Source organism: Acomys russatus, chromosome 17 (genome assembly GCF_903995435.1).
Source record: "Acomys russatus chromosome 17, mAcoRus1.1, whole genome shotgun sequence".
Classification (NCBI taxonomy): domain Eukaryota; kingdom Metazoa; phylum Chordata; class Mammalia; order Rodentia; family Muridae; genus Acomys; species Acomys russatus.
In genome coordinates, this window is record NC_067153.1 from 31,251,160 (window position 1) to 31,274,628 (window position 23,469).

At 42.1% G+C, this 23,469-nt stretch overlaps 1 non-coding gene across 1 annotated transcript; it reads left to right on the forward strand.

Moving 5' to 3' along the window:
• The first annotated feature begins 19,372 nt into the window (after positions 1 to 19,372).
• Positions 19,373 to 19,475, forward strand: LOC127201935 (U6 spliceosomal RNA). Its single transcript, XR_007832270.1, has one exon. It is a non-coding gene; the product is annotated as a U6 spliceosomal RNA (small nuclear RNA).
• The last annotated feature ends 3,994 nt before the right edge of the window (positions 19,476 to 23,469 follow it).

Consider the following 23,469-nt stretch of genomic DNA (forward strand, 5'->3'; position numbering starts at 1 on the left):
GATTCAGTTTCTCGAATGATAATTGTATAAAATTGATCTTGCAGTTTTATTTTCAATACGACGTGCCTGTAAACCATGGACATCCCCTTTGTAAAAAGACATTGTAGATAATTGAATGTTTGATTATAGAAAGGTCATTAGTTTCTTGTTACACATTTTGTTAGTCCGGTTTTTGTCGCTTATTGGGTTTAATATTGTTCTTGAAAATAGTTGATGCTATGTTATGTATAACTTTTCTAATAAAAGTTGTGTTTCAAGCTGTACATTTTGGAATATACTCAGTTGGTGGTATATCCCAGAAGAAACACTGGCTGAGAAAGTTAACATGGCCAAATATTTCATTTGCTTTACCTAAAATAATTCATTGTAATTGAGTGAATTTTTTAAAGACAAGCCTCTCGGAGACAGTGACTTTCAGAACAATAAAGATTTGAAGATTTCGATGGAGGTGGGGTGATTTAATAAATGGGTCAAGTGTCACAAAAAAGGAGACCTAGGGACAGGTGAAGACCAGAGTAGCTGGAACTGGAAAGGCGAGAGATGGAGCAGAAGCCGGGAAGATCATACTTAACGTCCTGTCCTTTTCACACACCCAGTGAGCCTTCTGTGATAATTGAATAAATGGAAGGAGCGCTTACGCTTGTGGGTCTGCTGCCAGTCTCAGAGTAATATTGATGCTTCTGAAAAATGCTTTTACGGTATAAATAAGATATATAATAATTCCTGGCACCACACCACCGTTACCTGAATTTGAGAAAGTGCCGACTAGACAGCAACTTTTTACTTGTACCAATGTTTGAAACTTCACTCTGCTTTTTAACAGTAGTGTGGTCTTGGGTCTTGGTTTTATCAATTGGAAAATCTGGTCTTGATGCTTTGAAAAATCACATGACATGAAGAGTAGTGAAGTGAGCGTGCACAGTGGCACACACCTTTCTTTCACTGAGTTCAAGGCTAGCCTGGCTACAAAGCAAGTCTCAGGACAACCAAGGGTACATGAAGAAACCTCGTCTCAAAAAAAAAAAAAAGTGAGGTTTCTATAAAAGGAGATATTCAATAGATGATGTATCTCTTGTGAAAATGTTTAAAATGAACTCATGGTGTTTTGTTTAATACACTGTTTTCAGAACTGATAATGGAGTTTTGAGACCGGAGAGACTAAAGGCGTCTACTTGGAACCCCTCCTTTGAGCATCTCGCCTTCGCTGTCTGCAGCGTAAATTGCTCACGTGCAGAGTAAAAGCTGCTTACCTTTCAGATTTCAGCTGAGGGTAAATTCCTCAGGGGAAATTGTGCTGATCCACGCCCTGTGCCACACTAGGTCAAGCTTTCTGGTTCAATGATCTTTAGGCTCCCAGAAACAGTGACACAAACAGTTAGCAGTACTTAAAGCACTTAGTTTTAAAGTCTTTTCAAAATCTTGCCGCCAATTTGACTATATAACACTAAATATATGTGAACTAATCCCAAACTCTCAGAATCCTCAGGTTTGGTTCTTTAGTGGTCACTTGTGATGAAGTCTTAGCTCATAAGCAGGTTCACCATCCATGCTGTGTAAAACACATGAATGATTGAATGGCTGGTGTCTCTTCACAAAATATGGCTCCTAAGGCCAGATGGTTGTCGCTCATGCCTTTAATCTCAGCACTTGGGAAGCAGAGGTAGGCAGGTGAGTTCAAGGCTTGCCTGTTCTATGGAGTGAGTTCTAGGACAGGCAGGGCCACACAGAGGAACCTTATCTTGAAAAACCAAAAATCAAAACACTCGGCTAGTTGAAACTAGTTTGTTTTGATTCTAATGAGGATATCATTCATATTAAAAGCTCTTGATTGATAAATTTGAATAGTAAGACATTTTGTGGGGTTCGTGAAGCCAGTAGTTAAGGACCTACAATGCATTGGGAAATACACCTATATCTTCATAATCTTTTTCTTGTTCATTCAGTTTACAATGCCAGAAGTTAATAGTGTTAAGCCAGTCATGGTGACACCTTTAATCCCAACATTCAGGAAGGCAGGGCATGCATTCTTTGTGAGGCCAGCCTGGTCTGCAAAGGCAGCCAAGGCTACATATTTAAAAAAAAAAAAAAAAATGCCTTGAAAAGTAAAGTAAATTATGTTAAAATTCTATATGAAAAGTTTAAATTAATCTTTCAAAACTGCAATCCGTGTTCCTTAAATTTATGAACAAGTTCCTGGATGTGGTGGCCCCAGGGTTTAGTAGGAACAGCACACAAGAGATCTCAAAATGCTAAGCCTTCTTAGGCTATCGTCCACTAGAAGTCAGAACAGGTACTTTATAAACAGGTGGGATCTCTGGAAACTCAGGGGTGTTTTAAGTGACACTGGTGATTATGGGGTAGAGTATGCTGCTTTTACACATAAATGTAGTTTGTAATAAAAACAGGATTTCTAGTGTCCACATTTACTGCTTTTTTGATCTGAGACTATTTAAAGTCTAGGTATCCTCAAGCATTTGATGTAATTGGCTATGGACATCCATCTGTGTAGTAGAGCACAACGTAATCTATCTAGCCACAGCTTTAATGGATCTCTGGCTTCCCCACCCCCAAAGTCCATGGTGAGCTTCTACTTCTGGTAGATCTATGTCTTCATTTCATGAGAAATCCTGCAGTTGTTTGACTTATCCCTTCTGTATTTCACTCAGAAGTATTGTGGCTTCCTGTAAGTTGTCTGTGATCCTGTAGGCAATCCCAATTAAATGGGTCCCCCAAGCTAGACCCAAGTGGAATTGTTTTTTTGGGGGGGTCTGTCGGTTCCTTCTCAAGAAAATAGATCTCAGGAAACGTTCCACAGTGGGTGGGAACAGTCAGTGACCAGGCATGCGATACAGCAAGAAGGGTAAGGTGGGGAATCTGATGAAGGAAACCTGGAATTTCATTTTTGAGTATAGATGATCAAGCACGGCTACATTTGGGGTTTTATCGAGAGAAGCCCGGGAAAGAGATGAAAAAGGGGGACCCCTTTGCTTTAATTACCTTTTCATTGCTGTCACAAAATACCAGGCGGAAGAAGTGGAGAGGTTTCTCATGTATTCAGGGGGTCCAGCCCATCGTGGTAGGCTAGGCTCAGCAGCTAGAACTGCTCTTGCTGCAGAACTGGAGTCAGCCCGAGTGAGCAGTGAGTAAGCTTCTGCTAGCCAGTCCCTGTTTCCCAAGATTGTACAGCCACCCAAAACCTCACCAAGTGCAAATGTTAAAACACAGGAGCCTTGGGGAGGGGGGGGGCACACTTAAGATTCAAAACACGACACTATACTGGTAGAAGTGTTAGTCTAGCTACTGTGTAACCAGTATGGGTTCTTGAGAAAACTAGAACTGGAGCTGAAGTCAGTGTATTAAGAGATTCCTGCAATAGCATATCTATTCATAATAGCCAAAGATGGGAACAGCCTACAAATGTCCATTTGTACATAAATGTATAAATGAGAAATGGGGTGTGCATACATACATAATAGCATAGTGAACCGTTAAAAAGGACGAAAGCTTGTCACGTGAGGCGATGTGGGTGGAACTGATTGACATAAGTCAAGCATGTTGCAATAAATCTGAGTCAGATAGTTAATGTAGCCAACATTTAAGCATGGTGTGGGAAGGGAGTTGTAAACCCTCACTCTGAAAAACTATGGACAGCTGATGGCTTTGAGGAGGAGAGTCAGTTTTCTTAGAGGGCGTGGCTTCTTGTAAGTGGACCATACTCCAGTGGCTGGCTCCATATCCAGGAGCAGGTGGGTATCACAAATTGGGAGCCAATGGGATATTAAGAAAGGTGGTTATGAAGTTAGGGTACAGTGAGGTAGGAATGGATCTGGGAGACGTTGGGGAAAGTATGAATATAATCAAAATATGTTGTTTGGAATTTCCAAGATACATATTAAATTATATATAATTAAAGTCAGACACAGGAGAGAAAAAAAAAGGCACGTTCCCATATGTGGAAACCATAAGGTTGATCTCAAAAGTAGATGACCTCAGGTGTTGCCTGGCCTAGGGATACTGCCATAAAGAGCAGTTTATTTTTGGCAAATAAAGTGAACACTCGACTTTTAAACATGATTTATGATCACAATTCTTTTTAATGGCACGTAAGCCATACCTCTGCAGACGGGCCTCATGATGTACGGCTGGAATGTGTGACAGGGTCTCAACTGTGTAGCCCAGGCTGTCCTCGAACTCGGGGCCCTGCCGCCACAGTCTCTCAGAGTACTAGGGTTTCAAGGCCTATGTCTCATCGCCTCAGTTCAAGCTCTTGTCTGTGACTTGAGTTCACTGTGTGGAAAGTAATCTTCACTAACGCATGGCTGCCTGGGTTTTTCCCTCAGCTTCAAATGGCACGGGCTGGCTGCCTTCACTTCTTCCATGGCCATTTGTTTTATTTTCCGGACCCAAAGGGCAAGAGACTGACCTGACTTGATGCTGTAAGTTTATATGATCAGTGTATTCTCCTTTTTAAAATTAATTTATTAGGTATGCAGTGTTTTGCCTGCATGTGTGCCTGCACGCCAAAAGAGGGCACCAGACCTCACTATAGATGGTTATGAACCACCATGTGGTTGCTGGGAATTGAACTCAGAACCTTTGGAAGAACAGCCAGTACTCTTAACCTCTGAGACATCTCTCCAGCCCCAATGAGTGTATTCTTAATGAGCCTGCCAGATCCTGACTTCATCAACAGTCATATATGCATACCATATATTTGCTGGTACATTAAACACACTATGACCCTATTAACTGTTGTGCAAACATTCCCAACCTAGGGGAAAGCGAGACTTGAATGAAAACCTAGAGAGGAAGTCGCACCTCTGATCTCCAAAGCCAACACACAGATTCCACGTGTTGGTACATGACACATTGGAAGGCAGGTCTTATAGTCCTAAGGGTTGGTCCAGGATTGTACCAAGCACTCCTGGGATACTGAAGCAGGCAGTTTGGGTAAGATTGCCATTTCAAGTGCCTGGCCAGCTGGTGGGAGCTCCAGCTCGGAGCATGTGTCTCTCTGACTGGCTCTTAGTGATGCTCAGACACTAATGCGTTCTCATTTGGCCAACAGCTGCTGCATGGAGATTCCCGTACAATTCAAAGATGCAGTGAGACTTGCCAAGATGAGCAACTGGCACTGTGTAATTTCCGGAAGACATGGTCAAAGGGGTTTTCCTGTCCCTTTGTGATTGCCCCAGCTGCTGACAGTGCCCTAAGTGCTAGGAACATGAGTAGAGGTGCCTGCCAATGGGTGGATAGCAACAGTGATAGGAGAACGTTTCAGCTCTTCAAGTGAGGATGGAGTCAGGTGTGTTCAGTGCTGCCTCTTCCTCTAAGTAGAAACCAAGATGAATACTTTAACTTCTTACGTCTTGCTCTCTTAGTAAATTTGACATTTTGGGGGCGGGGGTGGCTAATAACACAAGGAAAGCAAAGCATCCACCATTGGTGTGTAACCCATGGGAGCCACAGCCCGTTAGCTGCTTCACAGGCCACAGCTACCAATGCTTCTCTGTGAGTGAGAAATCACTGGTTCCAGGAGTACCAAGAGGGACAAAACAGACAGACAGCCCACCCTTAACATTTTTTAGTAGGTACAAAAGAATCAGTTTTTCCATGGAAGTGAGTCCTTATATCCCAATCCCCCAATCTGGTATTCTATTTGTACCTGCTTGATGAAATTTACCAACTTACCATAGCATGTTATCATTTATATCTCAATTACTAGACTAGGAGGTTGTGGAGTGTGTGTGTGTGTGTGTGTGTGTGTGTGTGTGTGATCAACTGCCTACCATGTGTGTGTGTGTGCGCGTGCGCATGCACTCAAGTACATATGTGTCTGTGTGTGTGGTCTTAAAACGGCCTGGCCCCTGTGTGACTGAGTTGAGCATGAAAAACTTTTTACTGGATGCAACAGACAAATGGCCAAGGCAAAGGATGAAAATAACTCCCATGAAACTCAACAGCCACAGGTATGGGTACTGAGAACAGAGTATAAATTCTTACAGGCTTTAAAGTTTCATTGTCTTAGGAAAGGGAGAAATATGTACTATGAATTCCCATCTCCTAACAGTCAAAAATAATCTGAGGGCTATTAGCTCCCTATTCATTCTAAGACCACCAAGCGTGGGCTGGAGAGATGGCTCAGAGTTTAAGAACACTAGCTGTTCTTCCAGAGGTCCTGCGTTCAATTCCCAGCAACTGCAGGGTGGCTCACAACCATCTGTAATGTGACCTGATGCCCTCTTTTGGCTTATAAGTGTGCGTGTAGGCAGAGCATTTTGTATACATAATCATACATAAATAAATCTTTGAGAGTCGGGTGGGGTGCATGCCTTTAATCCTAGCACTTTGGAGGCAGAGGCAGGCAGATTGCTGTAAGTTCAAGGACAGCCTAGTCTATAAAGCAAGTACTAGAACAGCCAGAGCTACAAAGAGAAACCCTGTCTCAGAAAAACAAAACAAAGCAAAAAACAAAAAACAAAAACCAAGCAGACTCCTGCCTCATCCACCAAAGCAGGAGACTGTGTTCCCTACAGGGCTTGCCCTTGTAATAGACAAATGTCCAAAGGCCCATCATGCAGTTTGGAAGAGCCAGGCACAATTTAAATAGGTGGTAAAGAGTGGGAGAATCCTGGATTTGGGATTCTAAATCCCCATACTTATTACTAGAATGATCTTGGCTTTCCCAGAAATGGCAGTGTCATTTTCTTCCTGTTTGGACAGTAGCATCTGATATGTACAGTTTTTTTTCCAACCTCCAAACCACCGCAAATGTATTTAGATTGACCCTACTAAAATCACATAGATGATTGGAGTTGCTCAGCTACACAAGTTGCATATGAAATGTTTCACCAAGCCCCATCTTCTCATGAACGCTAATTGGGCGATATATATGCACAAACTTTGCAATCTTGAAAAGCTCTGCAAATGCAGCTACAAGAGCAAGGAGCAGAATGCCTTGTCAGAAGATGCCAATGCTAGGCCTTCTTCATGTGAAAGTCAGTTTCAGGAAAGGAAGAAGGAGGAGGAGGAGGAGGAGAAGAAGGAGAAGAAGGAGAAGAAGAAGAAGAAGGAGAAGAAAAAGAAGGAGAAGAAGAAGAAGAAGGAAGAAGAAGATGAAGAAGAAGAAGGAGAAGAAGAAGAAGAAGAAGGAGAAGAAGAAGAAGAAGATGAAGAAGAAGGTAATGACATAGTTAAGGTGTCCTCTCAGATTTGTGACAGGCAGAGAGAGCAGCTATCAAAAATGTAAGGAGTGTAAAAGATGAGGCAGTTTCAGCCCTTAAGGATATTAGTTGGTTGATTTGCTGTTGTTTCTTTTTGAGACAGGGTTTCTCTGTATAACCCCCTGGCTATCCTGGAACTCACTATGGAGACCAAGGTGGCCTCAAGAACCCAGAGATCCACCTGCCTCTGCCTCCCAAGTGCTGGCATTAAAGCCATGGGCCACCACATGGTTTATTTAGGGGTGAAAGGGATTCCAGCAGAAACAACTTCCACAAATGCCCTCAATTTCTGGCAGAGTCCTTCTCCAAAATATTCCCTAAGGGATGAAGTTAATGGGGTCAAGGGGAGTATTTCAAGCAGACATTTGCTGAGTAGAAGATGCTGGGCCAGGTGCTGGGGGCATGTGATCATACCTTCCAAGAGTACTAGAGGCAGTGAGTAGAGCCTCCGCTGGACGGCGAAGGAAGAGCATCGCTTCATTTTCACAGGCCGAGAATGGAACATAAGAGGGAGGGAAGGGTTTTCCAAGGAAAGGCCTGGGCATAGATAGAAGCCCAAATATAAGGACCCAAAGCAAACATGAGGACAGAAGGAACTCAGCCATATGAGGCCATTGGCCACAGGTTCTTTCCTTCATTTCTCCTTCCTATAGTACAATGTATTATGACAACAAATGTGGCCTCTCTACATTTCCCATTCAGTTTTTGTTCTGGTTATACAGGGTCTTAGGCTGAAAAAAACCAGAGCATAGAGGGATGAAAAAAAAAAAAAATTCCCAGAAAAGTTTTCTGTTTGAGTAGAACTGCCTTGCATCTGCTGGTTCCAGCTCTGTTTAGGTGTGAGCGTACTGCCAGGAACCCAAGCTGCCACTGTATAGCCTCTGTGGCTGCAGTGGGGTCTCATACTGACAGCCCCACATCAGAGGAAGAACACTAGGGCCTCAGCCGCTTCACTGGGCTGCTGACAGGCATCACAGCAAGTGCTAGTAGGCTACGGTGGAGAGTGAAGTACAGCTGCCTCTGCGATCGGTTTTTCTGAAATTTAGGCATTGATTGGCCTTTCTCTTATTGAGCCTAAGTGTCTGAGAACCAGTGAATGGGTGAAGAAAGTGTGACCCAAATACACAGTGAAGTACTACCCTGTCATTTGTAACAAGGTAGATAAGGGCATTCTGTTGGTAAAAACAAATCAGAGGCGTGAATACTTTGATATTATACATCCATACTTCTTTCAACTGTTTGTACAAATGTTGACTAGTTGGGCACTCTCCATTCATACCCACCCAGCCTCCCTGTAAGATGTCCGCTGAACCCTTACTTGTGTGTTTGTGGCCACCTGTTGCTTGCGGGTGACATTCAGGTGTCTGATTTACGAATGGTTGTTTTCAGTGATGCAAGGCACTACCTCACCACATGTCACTTGGCAGTTAAGCAGTCTCACCAAGGCTTGTAAGCACTGTGGAGAACAGGGGCAGATTGGAAGAGCAGTGCACAAACATGTTTTAGAAGTCAGCCTTGCATTACATTTATTTGTGTTATAATGGCCAAAGAAAAGTCCATAGTCAGTATGACAAGGAACCACTTTTACAGTGAGCATTCATAAAAGGGGATGGCTGTAGACATTTTAAAAATAATCTGGCTGTTTCAAACAAACTATTTGGAAACTTTCTACACTGTAATTCTCAGAGTAGTCTTTACATCATAATTCAGGATACCACCAGGGGAAGAGATATCTTCCTGCAAGGTTTTGCAAGAAAACAATTTTTAAAGACAATTTTCATTCTGTAGTTAACGTGTCATTTTTGTTCCTCTAACATTCTTGCCTGTGGAAATCTACTATCCTCCAGGATATGGTTACAATATGGTTGCAAGGCCACATCTTTCCCCCTTCCGCCCCACCATATGCCTCAGATCTGATTGACATTCAGAGTCCAATCCACGTGACTAGTGAGACCAATCATCTGTGTCTCCCAGAGCAAGGTAGAGAGATGCTGTATTCTGGAAGATATAAATCTGAAATAACAAAAAGCTAGAGCCACATTTCCCAGGATAGAGACATCCTGCTCATAGAACTAAACAAACAAGGGCTGGTAGACAAAACAGAGGCATACTGAAATGATCCACAGGAGGTAGTTATTAGAAATCATGTTGATTGAGCTAGTTAAAGCTTGGAATCCCTTTTATTAATGGACAGACCAAGAGCAGACTCATGCCTGTGAAAAACCTCTTGGTGGCCAAGCTCAGGGGTACAGCATTTTTAAAAGATAAATACATAATTACACCAGTGTTGGGGGAGCTACCTTAGGAATTTTAGGTGTCCTAACAATATCTGCTTTATTTGTAAAGGTTTGTGGTCTTTTCCAGACACTGCACATGTTTCAACCATGGTCAAGGTCATGCATGGTCCCAGAAGCATAGCCAAGGTGAATGTAGATGGGAGTTCAGTGGAAGACTAAGAGGTGACCCGGCAGGCACAAGCCAAAGTTAGTCCATGACAACATTACTTTAGACATTTCATTGTGTTTGGTTAATACTGGCTGTCATCTTTATAGGGTCAAATAACCTAAAAGAAGAGTCTTTGGACAGATATATGAGAAAATTTTCTAGATTAGATTAATTGAGCCAGAAAGTCTCATCCTAAGTGCAGGAGGCAATACCCTATGCGCTGGTATCTCAAACTGAATAAACAAGAAAAATTAAGCACAGTATCAGAATTCACCACTTTGTACTTCCTGACTGTGGATACAGCGTGACCAGCCACCTTACTCCCCAGCTGCCATGACTTCCACACTATGACGGACTGTACTGTTTCAAACTATAAGCCAAGATAAACCCTTCTTCTCTTAAGATGCATTTGTTGGTTATTTTGTGGCAGCAGCAAGAGAAGCAATTAATATCCTGACAAGACCCAGGAGCGTGGAATGCTGGAGCTAGTGTATGACCGCCCCCTATCAGTTTCTTCCGTTCTGTTTACCCCATGCACTTAGCTGGTTTTCATGTCAGCTCAACACAAATTAGACTCATCTCAGAGGAGGGAACCTCAATTGAGAAAATGCCTTTGCAAGATCAGGCTATAGGCGAGCCCTAAGGTATTTTTAAATATTTTTTTATTTTTTAACATATACATTTATATTATACATATATAAAATAAACTACCTATAGCAAGGAGAACCAGGAATTATGTTAATGTTATATTCATAGTGTTTTGGCTATTTGTGTTTGACAACCTTGTGGAAAACATATTTCCTATCTTGGTGAGTCTAAAATTCTGAATCTGAATATCCGTTCCACCGTGCAACAAGGACATTTGCTCAACTGTGTTCATAGCAGCTTTCTTTGTAATAGCCAGAATCTGGAAACAACCTAGATGACTCTCAAGAGAAGAATGGATAAAGAAACTGTGGTGCATTTACACAATGGAATACTATTCAGCTATTAAAAACACAAGGAAATCTTGAAATTTACAGTCAAATGGACGGAACTACAAATGATCATCCTAAGTGAGGTAACCCAGACCCAGAAAGACACGCATGGTATATACTCACTTATATGTGGATATTAGCCCAACATAGATGTCCTCTGAGAGACCATACCCAGTGAGGGATCGAGACACTTAGGACTCGAAGCTGGACTCTGGGCAGAGTGCTGAGGGTTGTAGGGTATTTTCTTAGTTAGTGATTGATTGATGTGGGAGGACCCAGGCCAATGTGGGTGGTGCTGTCCCTGGGCTAGTTGGTGGTCCTAGGTTTTGTAAGAAAGCAGGGTGAGCAAGCTAGTAAGCATCACCTCTCCCCTCCCTCAGCATCAGTTTCTGCCTCCAGGTTCCTGCCCCGTCTGCCTTCAGCAACAAAAATATGGAAGTATAAACCAAATAAATCCTTTCCTCCCCAAGTTGCTTTTGGTCACAGTGTTTCATCACAGCAATAGCCCACCCTACAATCCCATCCTCGTAAGTCTTTCAATATATCCCCTTTTCTTAAGGGAACTTGAGTTCATACCATTCACAACCAGGAGCAATGATTGATTTGAAGCCCTGTCATCGCTGTTAAATCAACTCATCTTTGCATTCTAGTCCAATCACCATCTTCCATCTTTGCATTCTAGTCCAATCACCATCTTCTGCTGTCAACTCTTGAACACTTTAAAACTTCACTCAAGCCAAGCTGTCATGAGAGGAGATAGAGGAAGAAGGGAAAGAGGCTGCAGAAAATGAATGGGCCATTGGGATAAGGAAACTGACAAGATGAAAAATTACCTCTCGGAATGGCCTGACACAAGAGGAAGCAGACAGATAAATGGAGGGATTTTGGCAGCTGAGAAAGTAAATGAAAGCATAAGAAAGATGACAGAATACTAAGAACAATATCACCTGAAATGCTTGCAGGAATAAGAGCTCAGCACAAGGGCTCTGGGGGTTGTCAGCGGTTGCTCTGTGGAAAAATATACTTCAGGTGATCATGAAAAAGAAAAAAGAAGGGAATTGTGATGAGCAAGCCCCTGCACTGTACATTAAGATGAAAAACGGGTTGTAGAAAGAATTACTTCTTGATTAAGGCACAGCCCCATTGCTCCCAAATTTTGGTATTCCATCAAAAAATCCATTAAGATAATACAGGCTTCTCCTTGCACACCAGAGCTACTATCTTGTATGAAGCTTGCTCAAAGGATCATCTTGTAAAGTATAATCTAGAGTAACTATGCTACAGCATTCTGGTCCCTGTGTCATGTAATCTGAATTCCTTTTTAGCTCCCCATCTTTCCTACCTAGTATTCTAACATCACCTTCAATATTTTTCTCTCCAATGTAAATATATGTGTATATATATATATATATATATATATATATATATATATATATATATATATATATATATATATATTTGTATAATGTTTGGCGATATCTCCTAATATAGTCACCTGACTTTTATTCACTAGCCAGGACCACCCTAGGTTTTTATTTTCAATCACAGCACTTTTGTTCCTACCCTGAAGCTGTTTTAAGCTGAGAACAAATAAAATAAAAGTACCCTGCTAGGCTGTTTTCAGGACCAGGTCCATGCAGCTTATGCCCGAGAGATAAAGGGCCCTTGGAGGCCTTGGGGAAGCACAGTTTTGCTGGTTGACAACAATCCCTGGCCAGATATTAGTTCAGAATCTCTGATCGGGCTTCTGGAGGTTTTTGAGCCAGCATTCAAATCATATGTATTTCATATATGTGCAGCTTCTTTGAAAAGTAACACCAAGGTGGGTGTGTTGGTGCAGGTCTGTAAGGCCAGAACTTGGGAGGCTAAACCAGCAGGACTGAAAGTTTAAAGTCAACCAGAGGTATTCAGCAAGATCTTATACTAACAAGCAACCCGGGGCTGGTGAGATAGCTCAGTGGGTAAAGGCACGCCCTGCAAAACTGATGAATCTGAGTTCTATCTAGGAACCTGCATGATGGAAGGGAGAGAACCGGCTTCTACATGTTATCCTCTAGCAGGTACCTTACATGAAAAAAAATAATAAATGCAAAGATAAATACTCAAAAATAATGATATATTGGAGGCTGGAGCGATGGCTCAAATGTTAAGAGCACTGTCTGTTCTTCCAAAGGTCCTGAGTTCAGTTCCCAGCAACCACATGTTGCCCACATCATTTATAGTGAGATCTGGTACCCTCTTTTGGCATGCAGGCACACATGTGGGCAGAATACTATGTAAATAATAAATAAATAAAATCTTTTTAAAAAAATAATATTGCCTATAAATTGCTACTTCCTCCTTCCTTGTCCACTTGGCCTTGCATGTCCCTGTGTTATGCAGAAATTTTCTTGTCTGTGACCCACTGGACTCATGGAAAAATCACCATACCTAGCCCATGCCTGGGAACTAAATGCTGACATTGTAGCCATGTATTTGGTCCTTGGGAGCTTGTGATTTAAAGTGCAATTTTCAGAAGAAAAGAAAAAGTTCTATGAAATTAAGTCTGACTTGTGAAAAGCAAAATCCTTGATGTCACACACCACTTTCAAGCCCTGACATTTGTCACCCATCACTCCCTGCACTTGTTTTCAGGTGAAGAAACTAGAGGAAGAGAAGGGGAATAGCCCCTCCTCTGTGAATGGCCCACACTGGGTAGCACATTCTCTAGGCTGGAGGGCCCTGAATTGTATAAAAGTCCAGCTGAGCAGCAAGCAAACAAACAAGTAAGAATGCATGCATTTATTTCTCGATGCTCTTGACTGCAATGTGATGCGACTAGCTGTTTGAATTCCTATCCTGACTTGCTCACAATGACTGGCTGCAATATGGAATTGTAAGCCAAATCAACCATTCCTCACCTAAGTTTCACACACACACACACACACACACACACACACACACACACACACACACACACACACACACACACACACACACACCATTAAGAGTCTCTTCCCAAACATCCTGTCAAGTTGAGAATGAAAACGAACCATTCCTGTGCAGCTTTACCTACTGAGCTGCCTCCCTGGTCATCAGATAGTCTTAGGTTTCAGATGGGAACAAGAAAACCTGACGTCACTCTCAGAATGAAGTAACTACTGAGAAAACACTTCAGAAACCATAAAATACTAGTTCTTCTCACTACAGTTAAACCAGAAAGTAACGATGCGTACAGCAAAGTGTTTTAAGCTAACACAATGGAAAAGTTTTGTCACTGGGTTTATCTTAGAGAAAGAGTTCTGGGTCAGAGAGTATTGGCGTCAAAGAATGACAAGATCAGAGACCTCAACTCCAAATGACCTTTGTTTGGGATTTGTTTTTGTATCCTTCTGTTTTGTCAAGAGTGAAAACTGATAGCTTGTCTCAGCAGGGACTGGCGAGGGCAGGATGCTGGAGCCTAGCAGCCTCCTGGCTTCATCACCTGCCCCAGCTGGAGAGAGTGTGGATGAAGGCAGGAGAGTGGGAGGGCAGAGGCGGAGGCAGAAACTAGTGAGAAGATACAACCCTCGTGCCCTGAATGTAATGAACTCCAACCTAGAGGATGGATGGTGCTGATTAAATCAAAGTAGCCCCAAGCTGGAATGTCAGAGGTGAAATCATTTCCTTCGTGTGCAAAGTCATCTTGGCATGGTGTCATCAGGAAAGGGGTGCTACTCCTGCCGGCAGGCAGTGAAGCCTTGCAGAGAAGTATTTGCCCCCCAAATCTACTGAGCACCGCTCCTGGTGGAAGCCATCATGTCAGGACTGCTGGATTCCTGCAGTTCACTGGGCCTGAAATGTGTGCAGAAGGTCAGATTCTCTGAGAGTCAGGTTACACCCTCAGTCTTCCAGCTGGGGTAGAGCTAGAAGAAGAAAAACTAGGAACTGCTTTATGGCTACCAATTCTCCTCTTAAGCTGACCCCAGGTGTTTATTTTATGCCTCTAGCCATGGAGAAGCCTGACTGTAAAAACAGTGTTTATTCATGCACAAAGTTAAAGGTACATGACAAAGAAATTAATTTTGTTGAAATATAGTTAACAGAATGTTTTAAACACATTTATGACAAAGAATAATACCTCTTAAAGACTTTAAATAACAAGATCTGGCACCATGTCAATTTCATCCCATAATTTTGATGTGATTACAAATACCAAACAACCGAAACTGCACACTTGTCTACTTTCAGTAACTTGAGGGTGAGATGGAGACGTGTGTGCTTTTTCTCTGGTCGATGAGGCCACTGGCACCCTTGCTGACACTCTAATGGTTTGTTGCCTGTGTGTATAATGACAAGAAATGCTACTTTTCAATTTGGAGTTAATAACAGTAGCATCCTTTTGCCTTCAAGTGCGGAGATCTCTTGAAAGTTTGACTTCAAATTAAACTCTATTCTGAGGTGAATAGAAACAAACTCATTTGTTTCACCTGCCTGCTCCTCCCACCCCCACAAATAATCCAGCAATAAAGATCTAAATAATGTGATTTTTCACACTCCTCAATTTGGGAAGCTTAAAATGTGCTAATCATTGGTCAAAACATTTATAAATAAAATGGATCTTGTCTAAACATAAAAGATGCCTTTATTTTATGAAAATTTCCAATGTAAAATTGCATTCAACAAACTACTAAGAAATTTCATGCTGGCTGTTCTTACTATTTTACCCCAGTGGCTCTGGGATTAGTAATAATTCTAGGTGAAGTGAAGACATGAATTAGAGACAAGAAATGATTTATTAAAAAAGAATGGCAATCTTTATAACATATAAAGAATATTTAGAGATGGAACAGGTACAACTGCCCAATGTAGAAACAGGAGAAAAACATGCAGGGAAAGCAAATATATAAAAAGGCCATTTAAACATACAAGTTACTCTCAAGCAGTATGAGAAGAAATAAATGATCCAATGGTTTTCAGATGCTGGCCACTGAGCAACTGAGGACAGTGTCCCTGAGAAAGCAACCTTGATCCAAGCCCAGCTCAGCAACTGAAAACATCTCCAGGTTTCCATGCAGAGCAAGGAAACCTTGGTGGTTCCTGACAGTCCCACTGATTTGGTTTGGGACTACCAGAAAATCAAGGTGACTAAAATTCAGTGTCACCCTCCAGAAGAGGACACTGCAAAGAAATAACTTCAGCATCTGAAAGATAGTTGGTCTACCTTGAGTCTTCGCCTGAACACCAATTGGTGCACACGTGTGAACTATAAAAGCTGAAGGGAAAAAACTACACGGAGGAAGCTGTGGCTCAGCACTAGGAAACTACACAGAGATGGACAAAGTTTGTGTTCCATATCTCACAGTTATACATAATGGAGGTTAGGTAAAGATTTCAGATGGTTACTGCTTCAGTAGTGGAAACAAGAAAAAGATTAAATCTATTCTGCATCTAACAACGCGAAAAAGTTGGAAGGAGCCAAGTGTTTTAGTTAGGGTTTCTACTGCTGTGAAGAGACAACATGACCACAGCAACTCTTATAGAGGAAAACATTTCATTGAGGCTGGCTTACACTTGAGAGGTTTGGTCCATTATCATCATGGTGGGAAGCACGGTGGTGCACAGGCAGACCTGGTGCTGGGGGAGCTGAGACTTTTACGTCCAGGTCGGAAGCAAAAAGAGAGAGTGACACTGGGCTAGACTTGAGCACTCACAACCTCAAAGCCCACCTCCAGTGACACACTTCCTCCAACAAGGACACATCTAATCCAACAAGGTCATACCTCCTAATTGTGCCACTCCCTCTGAGCCCCTGGGGGCCTTCTTCACCCAAACCATCACACCAAGGAACAATGCTGCTGCTGGCCTGTAACCCCAATTCTCAGGGAGCAGACAGAGGGGAGGGGGAAAGAAGAAGGAAGAAGGGAGGGAGGGAGGAAAACAGGCAGGCAAGCTTGAGAACACAGAAGTTATGGAACTGTTCAGCATCCAACACAGTACAGCTCACAGAAGCAAATCCAAAGCTTCCACATTTGCCTAAAAGAAAAAATATAAGACAGGGTGAATCAAAATGATACTGATAGCAGAATTAGCGACAAACAGTAACATGTTATTATAACCCTTTTCCATATGGTAAAGAAGACAAGGATTGAACAGATGAAGTGACAAGATATTCTTTAAAGATCAAAACTGAACTCTTAAAAGTGAAAAACAATGATTGAAATGAAAAAATGACTAAGTAAGACTAATAGACTATGAGACATGATAGTAAAAGAGAAAGCAACCTTGAAGATGGTGCCATCAGAACTATCCAAAATGAGACACCGAGAGAAAGCAACTGACATAAGATGGATGGACAATCAGTAAGCTCCCTGGAAAAGTCAGGCTGCTTAAAAATAAAACAGAATCCCTGAACAAAAGGGGGACAGAAAAAAATTGTGAAAATAATGGAGAAAACCTTCTCAAATGTGCTGGAAGCCACCAAATGACAACAAATGAGTCCCGATACAATAAACATGATGAATTATACAGTTCACTCAATTCTTTAAAAACCCACCAGTCCAGTAAAGAAGGAATGAATGAACAAGGATTCTTTATGCAGAAGAGACCCAAGATGAAAATAATCATTTTATTTTCATAAGAAACACAGCAGGTGGGATAGAAAGGAGTAAACTATGCAAACAATAACCCAAAGAAAACTGGAGTGAATATATTAATATCACACAGAGATTTCAGAGCAGAAAACTATTACCAGAGATAGCACTTCTCAAAATCACAAAAGGGTCAATTTATCACAAGAATATACCATCCTAAATATCTATACACCTAATACCGGGATTTCATTATTCATGAAGTAAACTCAATAGATTGCAAAGCAAAACTGGCAAATCCATAATTAGAGTTGTGTATTTTTCTCATCTCTTTCACAGAAACTGTGAGGAGAAAGGAGACAGAAAATCATTAAGAACGACCAACTTAAACAGACTGTCAATCAACTTGACCTACATGACATGTATAGAACTCTATCATCAGCAAAAGCAGAATGTTTACACATTCTCTGTAAACATGTACAGAACATTTATCAAAATTTGCCCTATCCTGCACCAAAAAGCAAGAGTCAAAAAATGTAAAGATTAGAAATGAATCGATATGGGCTGGAGAGATGGCTCAGAGGTTAAGAGCACTAATTGCTCTTCCATAGGTCCTGAGTTCAATTCCCAGGAACCCCATGGTGGCTCACAACCATCTATAATGTGACTACATGGCCTCTTCTGGCCTGGCAGTGTATATGGAACTATACTAGAAATCAGCTAGAAAACTTCAGATCTAAATAGCAGACTTTTAAACAAACCATAGGTCAACAAATAAGTCAAAAGAGAAGTTACAAATAAATTTAAATTGGTTAACATGAAAATACAAAACATTAAAATATATAAAATTTAGAGGGAAATGCCTCACGGAGTCCTAACCCTGCCTGAGGATTTATGTCAGTTTATAGTAGTTGGTAAGGGTCCTCACAAGACCACACCCTTCCTTGAGGATCAATAAATAGTTCGTGGTTGCTGGGGGAAGAGGGTGTTCTCTTTAATAGTGTAGCCACAGGATAAGTTAGCCTTGCTCCTGTACATAAGCCCTCACCCATATGTTAAGTAACACACATAAAGACATGATAGTAGAAAAGAACAGTTGGAAAGAAAAAGGTATAGATGGGAGAAGAAAGGGACACCATTACACTAGGAGATGAATATAACCAAACTACATTATATGAATGTATAAAAATGTAATAATGAAGCCCTATGTCACATATAATTCAAATGCATAATAAATTAGGGGTCTAAAACCATGTGAAATCCAGCTAAGCAAGCACATAGATGTTCATTGCACTGAAGCATAGAGAAGCATAGAGGTCTATCCATGTCCTCAGCTTTTATTTAATACACAAGCACCAGAACTTACTAAACCCATGATAAGTATAAGAAAGAAATCCATAAAGATAAAAGCAGAAAGAAATTAAGTCAAATGTTAACACAACTGGAATCCACTTGCCAAAAATGCCATCAGATGCCCAGGTTCTTAGCAAAACTTAATCCAGTATTTCATGTATTTGGTTAGTTATTATCCTTTGACAAGTTCATCCACAGAGAATCTATCTTTGTCATCTCAATTCGCCATTATCCTCTCTCATCCCTCTCCTACTTCTGCGGAACCCCATCTTCTCCAAACAAATCTCTGTCTTCCTTTCATGTCTTTTGTTTGTTTTGTGACTCAATGAAATTATCAGGGTTCCTTACAAGAACATGGGTAAAGGGTTGTTTACCGAAGCATAGGAAACTACCAATGGTTGCATCAATAAAGAGAATGATTCCTTTCCCCCCATTAATTACTTTGTAACCATTAATTCCTAATAGCTGCTAGGAGAGAGATAGGCCCTTATAAGATCCCACCCACTCATGATGGACTATGAGGAACCCCATCTTTTTTATTATTTTTTCTCTCATACAACACATAGTGACTATAGCCTCCCCTCCCTCCACTCCTCCAAGTGCCGCCCACCTTCCTTTTCCCCCAAATCCACTGTTCCTGTTTCCCTTCAGAAAAGAGCAGGCCTTCCAGGGGTATCAACTGAACACAACATAACAAGATGCAATAAGACTAGGCACAAACCCTCATATCAAGGCTGGATAAGGCAACCCAGTAGGAGGAAGGGGGTCTCAAGAGTAGGCAAAAGAGTCAGAGACACCTCTCTTCCCACTCTTAAAAACCTCACAAGTGCTCGGTTTGGCAGCACATCTACTAAAATTGGAGCAACACAGAAAAGATTAGCATGGCCCCTGCCCAAGGATGACTGAATAAGGCCCTGATCTATTAATATAGCAGAATATCATCATTAGAAGTCATTTTACTGATGGATTTTTTTTTTTTAGGCCAGTAATGCTTTGTTTTGCCCTCACTTTCTGGGCTATACAGTCTCTGGTTCTTGTTCATCCTAGCGGCTTCCGGTATGGGTCCCCTCTCATGCAGTGGACCTTAAGTCGAATTAAACACTGATTAGCTACTGCTACAAGATCTGCATCGTCACTGCCCTGGCATATCTGGAAGGCAGGACAAACTGTAGATCAAAGGGTTTGTGGCTGGTTTGGTGTTTATGTTTCTCTTTTGGTAGCTTGCAGAGTACTTTTCTGCACTAAAGACAGCAGAATGTAGGGGCGCAAGCTCTATGCGGGTATGTTCTCAACTTCTCCATGTTTAATGAGTTGTGCGGGTGTTGTCCTCAGTAAAGGGGGGGGGGTCCCACTGTCAGTTTGAGGAGAGCAACCCATTGTCTTAGCAACAGCCTTGGTTGTTTGGGGATTTCCATGGGGAACCCCCCCCCCCCCCGGCCACCTTGATCTACAACTCAATTAAGTACAACCTAGTCTTGGTACTGGAAACCTGTTTGGTGACAAGAGACAGCCACTTGAGACTCCATTTCCTTCATTACTAGGAGACCTCAATAAGATCGGCTTCATATATTTCCACAGGTTTCCACTGCACTAGGTTTCTATATCATCCTTCAAATGCCCTTCGGTTCTAGGTGTCTCTCTCCTCACTGCCTTCCTCAACCCTATCTCCACCCCCAACCCCCCATCCCCCACCCCCGACGCCTGATATTCCCATTCCCCTCCCAGCTGTCACCTGGCCCAACTCCACCCATAAATATTCTGTGTCCCTCTCCCAGGGAGATCGCCATGTTGCCTCTAGTCCCTTCTTCTCTACCTAACCTCTATGTATTGTAGGTTGGTTATCATTTATCTGCCATTGAAAATCATCCTAAAAGCCAGACATAATGGTGCACACCTGTGATCCCAGCTCTGGGAATTGGAGGCAGAGGAAGGAAGATGGAGTGAATTTGAGGCCTGACTGGTGGTTCATGTAGCAAATTTCAGGCCAGACGGTAAACTGAGAGAGACCCTGTCTCATAAACAAAAGCACTCTAAGCCACCAGCGTTTCCAAGGTAAACCGTTGCACAGGCCTAGCCTCTGCACAGTAAAGTCTATACACTTTACAATGCCACATATCGGGCTGTGGGTCTCACCTTTTCATCTGTATCCACTTGCACTGGCAGATGTTTTCTCTATGCATCTATTTATGGCTGCCATTGTGATTGGTGTTGGAGTGGCCTTCTTATCGCCTTTACAATTCATTGCCTCCATTCAGAAAACTCTTGCTCCATTGAGATGACTCACCACAATGTTAAGATCCCTCCACAAAAAGGTAAAAAAAAATATATCTCTAAATGTCTCCATAGCCATTCCTATAGCAGCCAACTGGAACTTTCTCTTAACGCTAGGGTGTAAGCTTTTTGTGTCTAGTTCTGTACATATGCTGTTCAACGTTCAGCTCCAGACAGTTTGGCACACAGTTAACAAATATTGAGAGGGTTTTTTGTTTGTTTGTTTGTTTGTTTGGGGTTTTTTGCTAGAGTGTTACCATGCTGCAACAGAATTGTTTCTTGGGTATCCACCAGCTCCACAGGGATGTGAGCTCCTACAAGACAAAGGCAGTACCTGTCACCTCTGTAGTCCAACACCTATCCCAATGCCTGGCATAAAAAAAAAAAAAAAATTTGGCGTTGAATGAACTAATGCATAGACAGACAAATAAATGAATAAACCACACACAGCAGCAGGATTTTCTTTCCTGTCAGCGGCAAACTAACGTTGCTGTTTCCCTGGTGTCTAGAGAGCATGTGCTCATCAAAAGCAAACCTGATGCAGCTGAAAGATACCGCTAGAAAGCAAACCAGAACCCCAGGGACCAAAAGGTGCCTGAATTACATGAGCTATGACTGTAAATAAAAGCAATTGGAGACGGAATCCCAATTTAAACTCGGAAGAGCAGAGCTTCTGCATGGTAGTGCTTCGGTTCCATTTATCAGAAGGATTTTGAAAAGCTGTGATGTACTGTGTGGTCTGAAAAGAGAAGAAATTCCACTCCCTTGAGGGTCTCTAGGGAATTCATTTCCACAGCCACCATCACCTTCCTGGGAAATAGGGATTAGGGTCACCTCTGCTGATGAGAGGAACTACGCCGAGCTACAGACTTCATGGCAGACCTGGTAGTCCTGTATAGGGCACATACTGTGAACTGGGTGTGTCCAGTCGCATCACCCAAACTCCAGATTGGAGGGCTGTCTTTTGGGAAGCATGTCTGCAATGGAACTTGACCCTACTCCCACTCCAGAGAAAAGCCCACAGGTGTTGAACACACAGGGACTGGCTGTGGTGACCGCTGAGTCCTTCAGTTCCATTCGTGTCACCACAGAGCACCCGTGGTGTGGCTCAGGACCTTGTGTTCCCAGCAGGTACTGTGCTTCTAAATTACATAAGAACACGTTAGCCAGCGGAGAGTGGTGGTGCACACCTGTAATCTCAGCACTCGGGGAGGCAGAGGCATGCAGATCTCTGTGAGTTTGAGGCTAGCCTGGTCTACAAAGCAAGTCCCGGACAGCCAGGGCTACACACACACACACACACGCACGCACGTACGCACGCATGCACACACACACACACACACACACACACACACACACACACACACACAAAACAAGCAAACAAAAAACCCTGTCTCACCCACCACCCACTCCCCCAAAAAAAGAAAAGAAAAAAGATGATTAGCCTTGAAAGAGTTGGATGGCTTTCTTGAATACTTCCAGTAACAGATTGCCAGGCTAGATAAAGAGGATAGTTTTGAAAGCTATTTAAGGGTAAAAGCATTTTTCCATTTGTTTGGTTGTTTACTTGTGTGGTTGTTTAGCCTGCATGTGTCTGTATCACATTCATGCAGTGCTTGCATGGGCCAGAAGAGGGTATCAGATCCCCCTGGGGCAGGAGTTACAGATGGTTGTGAGCTACCTACCTTGTAGGTGCTGAGAGCTGAACCTCCGTCCTTTGGAATAAATAGTCAGTGACTGCTAGCTGACTCTCCATCCCCAATAAAAGCAATTTTATCTTGAAATACTTATAGATCGTTTTGGCTTCCCCCCTGGGCTGCAAATAAAACCCAATAGTCTCTAGGCAAGTTCTCTATCAATGAACTGTTTTCCCAGCTTGCTGAATATTTATCATTTATTGTTTTCATTATGACATTAAAAAAATGTAGATATGTATTTTGATCCTAGTCACTCAATTTCCTCCCTTCTTCTCTTATCCCTTCTCTCCCTCCCTCCTTCTCTTTCTCCCCTCCCCCCATGTGTGTTTGTGCGTGTGATTAAAGTCCAATTAGTTTCATTGGGCTCGTTACAGGAGTATGAGTGAAGGGATGGGCACTTGCCAGAGCTACCCCACTGGAAAAATATGTCTCTCTCCTAGTACCTATCAACCATTAACTGTGTATAAATTCTAGAGACCCTACTGCATATGTAAAGGTGAATGTTTTGGCTACAAAGCTGTGCATAATATTTCTGCATACACACATAATTAGAATATTGCAAACATGCACACAAAAATATCTTCGATGTTTCCCTTTGGAGTAAGACTATGATTGGTTTTACTGCCTCCCATAGATTTTTTTTTTTTTTTTTTTTTTAGTGTTTTGCCTTTATGATCAGATTAGAAGTTATAAAATAAAGTTGTTTGTTTGCTGTTTTGTGTTGTTTTCTTGAGATGGAATCTCGTACAACCCAGGCTGGCCTTAAATCTCCTGTTTGGCCGTGACAGCCATGAACTCCTGATAACCCTGTTCCATCTGAGAGGAGCTGGGAGCTGCAGGTGCATGCCATTCCACCACACTTAAAAGTTTTGTTTCAAAAGACGAACAGGCACCAAACTCCAGAAATTCATTGCAGAACGTAAGATTGCATAGCAGAAGTTTTTAGACTCTGTCT